The 10135-nt window shown below is 38.4% G+C and overlaps 1 long non-coding RNA gene across 5 annotated transcripts; it reads right to left on the bottom strand.

The window, feature by feature from the left end:
- Nucleotides 1-1003: 1003 nt before the first annotated feature.
- On the bottom strand, nucleotides 1004-3263 carry LOC121758334. Of its 5 annotated transcripts, none has more exons than XR_006041417.1 (5): nucleotides 3181-3263; nucleotides 2781-2957; nucleotides 2117-2154; nucleotides 1731-1764; nucleotides 1004-1341 (listed from the first exon to the last, which is right to left on the bottom strand). It is a non-coding gene; the product is annotated as an uncharacterized LOC121758334 (long non-coding RNA). The 5 variants fall into 5 exon arrangements; XR_006041420.1 differs by having other exon boundaries at nucleotides 1731-1793; XR_006041418.1 differs by lacking the exons at nucleotides 2781-2957; nucleotides 3181-3263 and adding an exon at nucleotides 2622-2727 and having other exon boundaries at nucleotides 1731-1793.
- Between the last annotated feature and the right edge of the window lie 6872 nt (nucleotides 3264-10135).

Raw genomic sequence — 10135 nt, forward strand, 5'->3', positions numbered from 1 at the left:
GATTTTAAGTTATTAATTCGTGAGTTTATAGCCTACTCAAAAAATCAAAGATACCAATTACCAAATGTTAAGTTTTATATCTTAATGATAATAGTGATTAGAACTTGATTTTAGGTTAATTAGGTTGAATTTGGTGTGATGTTAGGAATGAATGAGTGGTCCGGATTTAACTAATAATTCAATCAAGATTCATATACTTCGATCGATAAGGAATTTAGTAGTAGTCGATATGAATTTATTCTAGGAAAATAAATTAACACGCACCAAAAACAAGGGAAAATTTTGCCTATTAATGAGAGAAAAAAAACATGGGTGTTTGAAAAGAGTTTGCCCATATTTCACCCCATGTATCTAATGCGTGCATTTCTTCTGTTACGAATGAGGTCATCATATCATCTCAAAATAGCAATTTTTAACAGATACATCTTATCAAATATTGAAACACATCATTATATTCCATGCTTTTGACTTGGTTTTGGATCATCATGCACGCCACAAGAAAACATTTCAATACAATTGGACTTTACGTATTTGAAGGTATTTATAGTTTTTTTTCAAAAATAAATCTAAAAATAACTTTGTTTGTGGGTAACAATCAATTCTTTTAATTTAGTGGGTAACAATCAATTTCCATATTCACTACAAAAAATACGCTAATTACCAACGGAAAAATCCGTGGGTAAAATATCCGTTGGAAAACTGTGTTTCTAAGGGATTACCAAGGGATACTAGACGTTGGTAAAAGGCACGTCGTAAATTTTTTTACCAAGGGATATTTGCCGTTGGAAATTCCTCGGCAAATGTTGGTTAGGTTTAGGGAATTACCAACGGCAGTTATCCGTTGGCAATCTTGATAAGGTTTTTCAAATTTCCCAACGGCACCTTTCCGTTGGTAATATTCCAAAAATTGTATTAGCACCATTTTAATGTTTTTCATCGTACCTGTACACAGCATCATGTTTCTAGCAGTAGCTATACAATTAATTCAAGAACTAATAAATAATGACCAACAAAATGAGAATCATGATAGATAAACCTCAAAAGTATTCGTCAAAACATAACCAACGTATGAATCATAAAGTAGCTAGTTTAGAAGTTAGTTTGTGAGACATCAATTTTAACTAGTAGCATCATCAGTCATCAGCATCAACGTGTGACTTGATTGTTGGGGTTGCTTGGACATAAACCGCTTCATCACCTCTTCCATCTCTAGTTTTTGCTCGCGTCTTTGCTCAAGTAATTCTTGCTGCATTTGGCCCCACACTTCTTGCTGCACTTCATCTCGTATTTGGTCTCGAATGGAAGGATCCGAGTAGGCTGAGTGGTGATGACCAATCCCTACTACATTTTGTGTCAAGTTGTTACACATGAGGCGTTTTACAAAATCAACATTATCAAGTCCCTTCTTCACAACAACAGGTCGGTGGAGCCGGCAAAGCTCCACCCCAAGCCTAGCCACCACTTTCTAACACTAAGGCATGCTCTTAAATAATGAATACAATCATGGCCACCAATTGAGACATGTTCAAAGATAACAAAGATCATTTCAAAGATCTTATGCTATTGTTGTACGAGTATGATTTTATTAGCATTCAGACAACAAAGATCATTTCAAAACATGAATAATACACAAAGATAGAACAGCTGTAGAAAATCTTTAGAAAGTCAAAATTATGGTGTCAAATATACAGATTATAAATCAGAAAAAAGTCAGCAATGTAGCTTTATACCTGCAGCATGTAGGTCAGCAATATAGCTCTATACCTGCAGCATGTAGGTGACAGTCTCAAATCCTATAATAATTCCATTAAAACAGAGATAAATCACAACCAAACACCATAATAAAAACAGTTATCATAGTGTCTTTTAAGACTGGGAGAATACAAAGAATTTAGGATCAGAAAAACATGGTTGATAAGTCCCAATTTTACATTATACTAGAATTTTTTTTGAAAAATATCTCAAACAGGCATTTAAGTAGTCTGAATTAATCTAGCACTTCTTAACCTCTCAAAATTGCTTCATCTCTGAATCAACATACATACTCACTACATGAAGGTTAAACACAAAGAGGGAAACTTGATAACAAAAATGTAATGAAATTTAGAAAACTTACTCCTTATCTGCAATATGAATCGTGGAAACCAAATCCACCTGCACAGGCCAAAATGTCCATCAACAGACCGCAAAATCCATCAAGAAGAAGGGGGAAACAAAAATATTATCTGCAAAAAACAAATTTGTAAAAAAAATAGAAAGTTTACTTGGAAAAAAGGTTGAAAATGGGAGTAGGAAACTTCTTGCGGTAGGTGAGCAGTTAACTTTGGTGTTCAAAGATATTTGATGTATGCATAGAGCCACCTGAGCTAAGTGACCACAATACAACCGCACAATAAAGCTCAATTCTACAAAGATTCAGTTCCAAAATCTACATAACTTTGTATAGAGATTCAGCCGTTTACATTCAAGCTATTATGATGTCTCAAACATACAAACATTACAAGTCGAGGAAGAAAAACAATTTATGTCTTCCCGAAGTTTTTGAGATGAAGAAATGGAAATGTAGAATCCATGAACAAGAAATTTAGACTTTAGAGAGGGAGATAGAGTGAGAAATGTACCACTTGTGCTGGACCGTTGGGCCTTCTGAGTTGGTGTATCTACAAAACCAAAAAAAAAGTTTATCCCAAAACCAACACTAGTAGTTCATGATTTAACCCAAAACCAACACTAATTCTGAACCAGAAACCAAATGCAGCAAACGGTAATTGAATAGTTACATATAGAAAATAGGTAGATGCAGACCAACACTCGGACGGAAATTGAAACAATTAAAGCAGAAAAATGTGGTTATGTAATCCGCCGTTTGTCACCAAAATACCACCAGAAGGGAATAAAACTCTTCGCTCTTTTTCATCAGTATCAAAGTCAAGTTCAATGCTCTTCCAGTTAGTGACCTGCTCACAGAAATTGTCAAACTCAATTAACCATTTCTAGCACAAGCCAGCTGTTATTAATTTGCATAGTACTCGCTAATATGAATTATTTCAGACAGATGCATGATGTTGGATTGACGAAGCTTGAATGATTTATGTTATCCAGCAAGTTTATATGGAAAATCATAAATATGACTTGCAGAGTTAGCCAAATCAGGTTGAAAATATTGTGCAGAACTAGAACCTTTCCTCCGCTTCATGAATGCGTAGGACTCCCACAGCAAGTCCCAGACCTGTATATTGATGCAATAAAATAATCTCAACTAGATTCAACCAGTGTTGTCAAAATGTCGTTTGGGTCGCTCGGGTCGCCAGGGTCGCAGCCAGCACCGCCCCAACTTGGGTGGGTTGATCGAGATACGGGGTCGCGGCTGGGGCGACGGGGGCGATTGGGTCGAGCCCGGAGTCGATACTGTGGGTCGCAGTCAAGTGGAGAAGAAAGAAAATAGAAGATGAACAGTCCCTATAATATTTAAATACTCCTATACTAAATGGAATTAGAGGTCCCCAATCCGAACCGAACTGGACGAACCGGCCCTGAACCGTCACCGGCGGTTCCGAACCGGAACCGGAACCGTCGGCGGCGGTTCGAACCGGCACCGGAACCGCCGGTTCCGCCGGGCCGGTTCCGGTTCCATTTTTCGCTAACCGTAACCGGCGGTTCGGAACCGCCGGTTTTGCCGGAACCGCCTGTTCCGAACCGCCGGTTCGGCGGTTCCAGGCACAATTTCAGGCCTACTCCTAGCCTTTTCAGAAACCGGGCCCGCGGCCGCCGGATTTGACCGAAACCATGGGCGGAAACCGCCACCGGCAAAACCGCCGGTTCCGCCAAAAACCGGCGGTTCCGGCGGCAAACCGGCGGTTCCCGCCGTTTTTTTCCAAATTTTGAAAATTCAAACGGACGCCTAAACCGCCGGTTTCCGCCTAAAACCGGCGGTTCCGGCGGTTTCCGCCGTGTTTTTCAAAAATTTTTTTTAAAAAATCACAATTTTCCTCTATAAATACCCCCAATCCTCTTCATTTCTACTCACCTCATTCTTGTGTAACTGTGTTAATAAGAATTTCTCTCTCAATCTCAATTTCTCTATTATCCATTTGATAAGTATCTTATTGGTGAAAAAAGGGGTATCTTTGGGGCAGATGGTACTGGAACACAAATTTATATATGATCCTCATTCATCCAGATCCTCATCAGGCCATCAGGGTGGTATATTCATCTGAGTCCGACGATGAAACGAACTCCCACCAGTGAACCCAGCTTCCCATTTTAAACTATAATATGATCCTCATTCATCCAGATTCCATATATAAATTTGTGTTCCAGTACCATCTGCCCCAAAGATACCCACTTTTTCACCAGTAAGATACTTATCAAATGAGGAATATCTTTTAATGATCTTCTAAGTCTTTTTTGTCAACACTTGTAAGTTGTAAATTTGTAATTGTTGTAACTTGTAATTGTTGTAACTTGTATTTAAATTTTTCGATTTGTAATTGTTGTAACTTGTAATTGTTGTAATTTGTATTTAAATTTTTCGATTTGTATTGTTGTTGTATTTAAATTTTTCGATTTGTAATTGTTGTAAGTAACTTGTATTTAAATTTTTCGATTTGTAATTGTTGTAATTTGTAATTTTAAAGTTGTAATTTGTAATGTTAAGTAATAAGTTGTAATTTGTAATTTTAAGTTGTAATTTGTAATTTTAAGTTGTAATTTGTAATTTTAAAGTTGTTTGTAGTTTGCAATTTTAAAGTTGTAATTTGTAATTTTAAAGTTGTAATTTGTAATTTTAAAGTTGTAATTTGTAAATTTTAAGTTGTAATTTGTAATTTTAAAGTTGTAATTTGTAATTTTAAAGTTGTAATTTGTATCAATAAAATTGCATTTGAACATCGCTTTATTCTAATTTTATTTATGCAAATATATCTACATATTTTACTTGAATTACAAATTTAAAATGCAAAAAAAAAAAAAACCGCCGAACCGGATGAACCGGCCCAGAACCGGCCCGGAACCGGGCAAACCTAGGCGGTTCCGCGGTTCACGGTTCCGGAACCGGAACCGCCGATCCTTGGCCGGTTCGGTTCCGGTTCCATTTTTTTTCGAACCGGAACCGGCGGTTCCGAACCGTGAACCGCTGGTTCCCGAACCGTGGTGACGTCTAAATGGAATACAACTTTTACTCTCCTAGATTACATAAATGATTTAGTGGTGCAGGGCTGCTGGCACGTTTTCCTATAGTAATTAATAGGCAGTCTCTATTTCTCTCTCATTACTCATAGACATAGTAATATTTAACACATTCTCCATCTCTGTCTTACTCGGCTCTCCATTTTTAACAAATGTTTAATTAATACTCCCTCCGTCCCCTAGTAGGAGTCGCTCTTTGACCAGACACGAGTTTTAAGAAATGTAGAGAAAAGTTGGTTGAAAAAGTTAGTGGAATGTGAGACCCACATTTTTATATTGGTTTTATAATAAAATGTGAGTGGAGTGAGTTAGTGGAATGTAGGGCCTACTACCATTTATGGTAAAAATGAAGAGTGACTCTTAATGGGGGACGATCCAAAATGAAAATTAGCGACTCTTATTCGGGGATGGAGGGAATATTTCATAGGCAATTATGCATCTCTCTTTCTTTATAAGCTGCTGTTATATAAATACATTACCTATATTATAATAAGAGTACAAACCTATCTACAAGTTAGTTATATTAATAGGGTGAAATGGTAGGTCAATAAAAATAAAAGTTCAGCGTGTTAGGGCATCCGCAACGCTGGAGCGTTGCGGTGCCAATGCCGTGCCACCGGAACGGTCCTGCCAAGGACCAGCGTTGCAGCCTCCGAACCGTCGCCGATCCGTGCCTATGCCGTGCCGTGGGTCGTTGCCGCGGCACGCGGCACGACCCGTTCCGCCACGCGCCGAGGCAACGTGGCGGCCTCCCATTCGTCGTGTGAAGCCCACTCGCTGCCCCGAGAGTGGGTTTCATTTTTTGACGCAATAATTAATTTTTTTTAAATTCGAATTTAATAAAAAAAAAAAATTGCAACGGTATTATGACCGTTTTTTTTTGCAGTGGGTCTACGAACCCAAAGCATGCTCTTTTTGCGCAGAAGCAGGAGGCTGCTCGCAAGGATGTGGAGAGGGCGTTCGGGGTTCTCCAATCGCGCTTCAACATCATCAAAGCCCCCGCTCGTACGTGGTTCATGGAGAACATGGTCGACATCATGTATACGTGCATAATCTTGCACAACATGATTGTCCAAGACGAAGGACCCGAGGCGGGAAATTGGTTCGACCCCGAATCCCCCGGAAGCTCAACCGCAAGTAGTCCGCCTCGAAGTGGAGCGCATCCGTCTATACAAGAACGGTTGTCTGTTCGTGCAAGGACACGCGACTCTAGCGCCCACACCCAACTCCAACAGGATCTAATTGAGCACATTTGGACAAACTTTGGCGGATGAAATTATTAAAATTGTGTACTTTTATTTTTTTAGGATTTTAATTGTGTGTTTTTTAATTTTTTTAAGTTTAAGTTGTAACTTTGTTTTAATGTTGTGTGTTTTTTAATAAAGTGTGTGCGTTTTTTATTAAAGTGTGTTTTTTTAATTGAATTGAGTTGGAAATAAAAATAAAAAAATGAAATTGAACGAATAGTAATTTAAGGAACGGTTAAGGAACGGAGGGTTGCAGGTTCCGTTCCTTAGTTAAGGAATGGAGTAAAATAGTACAGTGGGCCCTCAAATAGTAGTTTAAGGAACGGTATAGGAACATCGTTGTGGATGGCCTTAGTGTTATGCAATTTTTGCACTATTACCAGATACTATCAATTTTTCTTGTCTACTTTATAGGCTTATCCAGATACTATCAATTTATTTTTTATAAATTAAAAATTGTACTTTTATCGTCAGAGTATCATATAGTGAATTGTACAACAAATCATTGGTCTATAAAAGAGATTTGCAGAGGATCTTTGTCACACCCTCTCAATAATGTGATTTAAAAACAGACTAAAGGCTCATTTTGGTCTTTAACATATTGCGATTTTTTTTATTTTGGTCCAAAACAGTATCTTTTGAATTATTCGGTCCCTCACAAATAAAAACGGGTCACATTTGATCCATTTTGGACGGTTTCGTCAAAAATTTGACGGAAACCTTAACCCAAACCTCCCTCACCACCTCCGCCACGGCGTCCACCTTCCATCATCCCTCAGCCTCACCCACCGTCGTCACCGTCTCATCCCTCAGCCTCACCCCCTCCTTACATCATCTCCCTCACCACCTCCGTCACGGCATCCACCTTCCTCGCCTCGCTCAACTCAGTAATCAATCCCCCGTAGATGTCTTCCGGTGTTGCCGCAACCACGATTTGAGAGGAGGAGGTGGAACTGCGGCGGGGGAGGGCAGTCGTAGCGGAGGGTTCCTGGATGACGGCGAGGGCGAGGGGGAGGTGGTCGATGGTGGGGTCGAGGGTGAGGGAGAGAGAGAGAGGAGGCGAGACGACGAATTGACCGATTTTCGAAAGATTCAGAAATAGGTAATTGCAAGTGCCGCAATCGGGGATGTATTCGATCGATTTCATCTCCTGCAAAATTAGCGACGACGACGCCTTCCGGTGTTGCCGCAACCACGATTTGAGAGGAGGAGGTGGAACTGCGGTTGGGGGAGGCAGCCGTAGCGGATGGTGCCTGGACGACAGCGAGGGCAAGGGGGAGGTGGTTGATGGAGGGGTCGAGGGTGAGGGTGAGAGAGAGGAGGCGAGACAACGACTTGACGGTGAGCAGCAGCGTCAGAACACCGAGAGTCGGAAACCGGCACGTTTCCGTCCAAATTTGGAATTTTCGTCAAATTTTTTACAGAACCATCCAAAATGGACCAAATGTGACCCGTTTTTATTTGTGCGGGACCGAATAGTTCAAAAGATAAGGTTTTGAACCAAAATAAAAAAATCGTAATATGTTAAGTACCAAAATGAGCCTTTAGTCTAAAGAATATATAAATAAAACGAAAATACTAACTTGTACATTATGTTGTGAGTGACAACTAAAACCTTCAACTAAATTCATCAAATTGGCCTCGTTAGGCGATGATGTTGACCTTATGTAGTGGAAGTAACCAATAGATTCATACAAATAATTGAACCAGAAATATCTCCTTGAGTCATAAAAATATCAAGGGACAGTCACGGTATATTTTATGATGTGACCAGTATTAGAAAAATGATCACATATTTTAATTAGATGTCTTAAGACCATCCACAATAGGCGTCCAGCGACCGCCCAGCCGAGCGCCGGCGCTGGGCGGTCTATTGCAGCCGCCCAGCGGACGATTGGAGAGAGAAACCGCGCAGCGCTGGGCGGTTTCGTGGCGCTGGGCGGTGCGCTGGGCGATCCGCTCGGCGCTATTGCAGCGCCCGGATCGCCCAGCGCGATTTTTTTTTTAAATTCGAATTTTTGAAATTCGAATTTTTAAAAAAAATCAAATATAAAAAAATATTATTTATTTATAAAAATTGTTTTATATATATAAAAATCAATTTTTATAAATAAATTTATACTAGAAATTCGTAATAGCCCATATATATTTAATGGGCTTGCGAATTTATGAAACTCATTCTTGGTTGCCTCTCTTTTATAGAGACATCCTTGAATGTTTTATGTTCCACTTTCGATGTGGGACAAACTCATTCAAGGATGTTTCTCTTTTATAGAGAGATATCCATGAATGTTTTATGTTCCACTTTCGATGTGGGACAAACTCATTCAAGGATGTTTCTCTTTTATAGAGAGATATCCTTGAATGTTTTATGTTCCACTTTCGATGTGGGACAATCTCATTCAAGGATGTTTCTCTTTTATAGAGAGATATCCTTGAATGTTTTATGTTCCACTTTCGATGTGGGACAATCTCATTCAAGGATGTTTCTCTTTTATAGAGAGAAATCCTTGAATGTTTTATGTTCCACTTTCGATGTGGGACAATCTCATTCAAGGATGTTTCTCTTTTATAGAGAGATATCCTTGAATGTTTTATGTTCCACTTTCGATGTGGGACAAACTCATTCAAGGATGTTTCTCTTTTATAGAGAGATATCCTTGAATGTTTTATGCTCCACTTTCGATGTGGGACAATCTCATTCAAGGATGTTTCTCTTTTATGGAGAGATATCCTTGAATGTTTTATGTTCCACTTTCGATGTGGACAAACTCATTCAAGGATGTTTCTCTTTTATAGAGAGATATCCTTGAATGTTTTATGTTCCACTTTCGATGTGGGACAAACTCATTCAAGGATGTTTCTCTTTTATAGAGAGATATCCTTGAATGTTTTATGTTCCACTTTCGATGTGAGACAATCTCATTCAAGGATTTTCTATAAAATTGTATTTTAAATTATGTCATTTTTATTTTTTAAGATTTTAATTATGTCTTTTTTTTATTTTTTAACTTTAAGTTGTAATGTTATTTTAAATTTTCATTTGTAAATTTAATTAATGTAATTTTTTTTAATTATGTAATTTTTTTTAATTATGTACTTTTTAAATTTTATTAATATTAGTGAATTTTCTCGTATATGTCTCGTAAATTAAATTTCGTATATTGCGTTATTGTTAATTATTGCATTTTGTATATATTTGTTAATAGTGATGTGGATAGTACGTGGCTAGGCTATGGCTGGGCTATTGCTGGGCTATTTGCTTGTTTTGATGATGTGGCAGAAGGATTTTTAGTGCTGATGATGTGGCAGTGGCTAGGCTATGGCTGGGCTATTGCTGGGCTATTTCTATTGTGGATGGCCTAACAATACAACTTTATGATTCAAATTTATCAATACAATGAATCGCGTGAAATTAAGAAGAGAGATCCAAAAATCCCAAAAATAAATAGCGTGGGCGTGTGTATAAATTTGGAAGATGGAGTGAGTATAAACCAGTTGATATAAGGAAAGAGTTATCATAAAAATGTATCCCAATCTCTAATGACTTATCACAGTTGCTTATATACATACGCAAACGTAAGCAAGTTGGAATAATATTTTAAAATCAAATAATTCCCAACAAGTCCAAACCTTCCCCTTTTATAAATCTCACTTGTTCATCTTCATCCACAAACACAGGAATCTCCTAAAACCTAACA

The sequence above is a fragment of the Salvia splendens genome, chromosome 12, assembly GCF_004379255.2.
Source record: "Salvia splendens isolate huo1 chromosome 12, SspV2, whole genome shotgun sequence".
Taxonomy (NCBI): domain Eukaryota; kingdom Viridiplantae; phylum Streptophyta; class Magnoliopsida; order Lamiales; family Lamiaceae; genus Salvia; species Salvia splendens.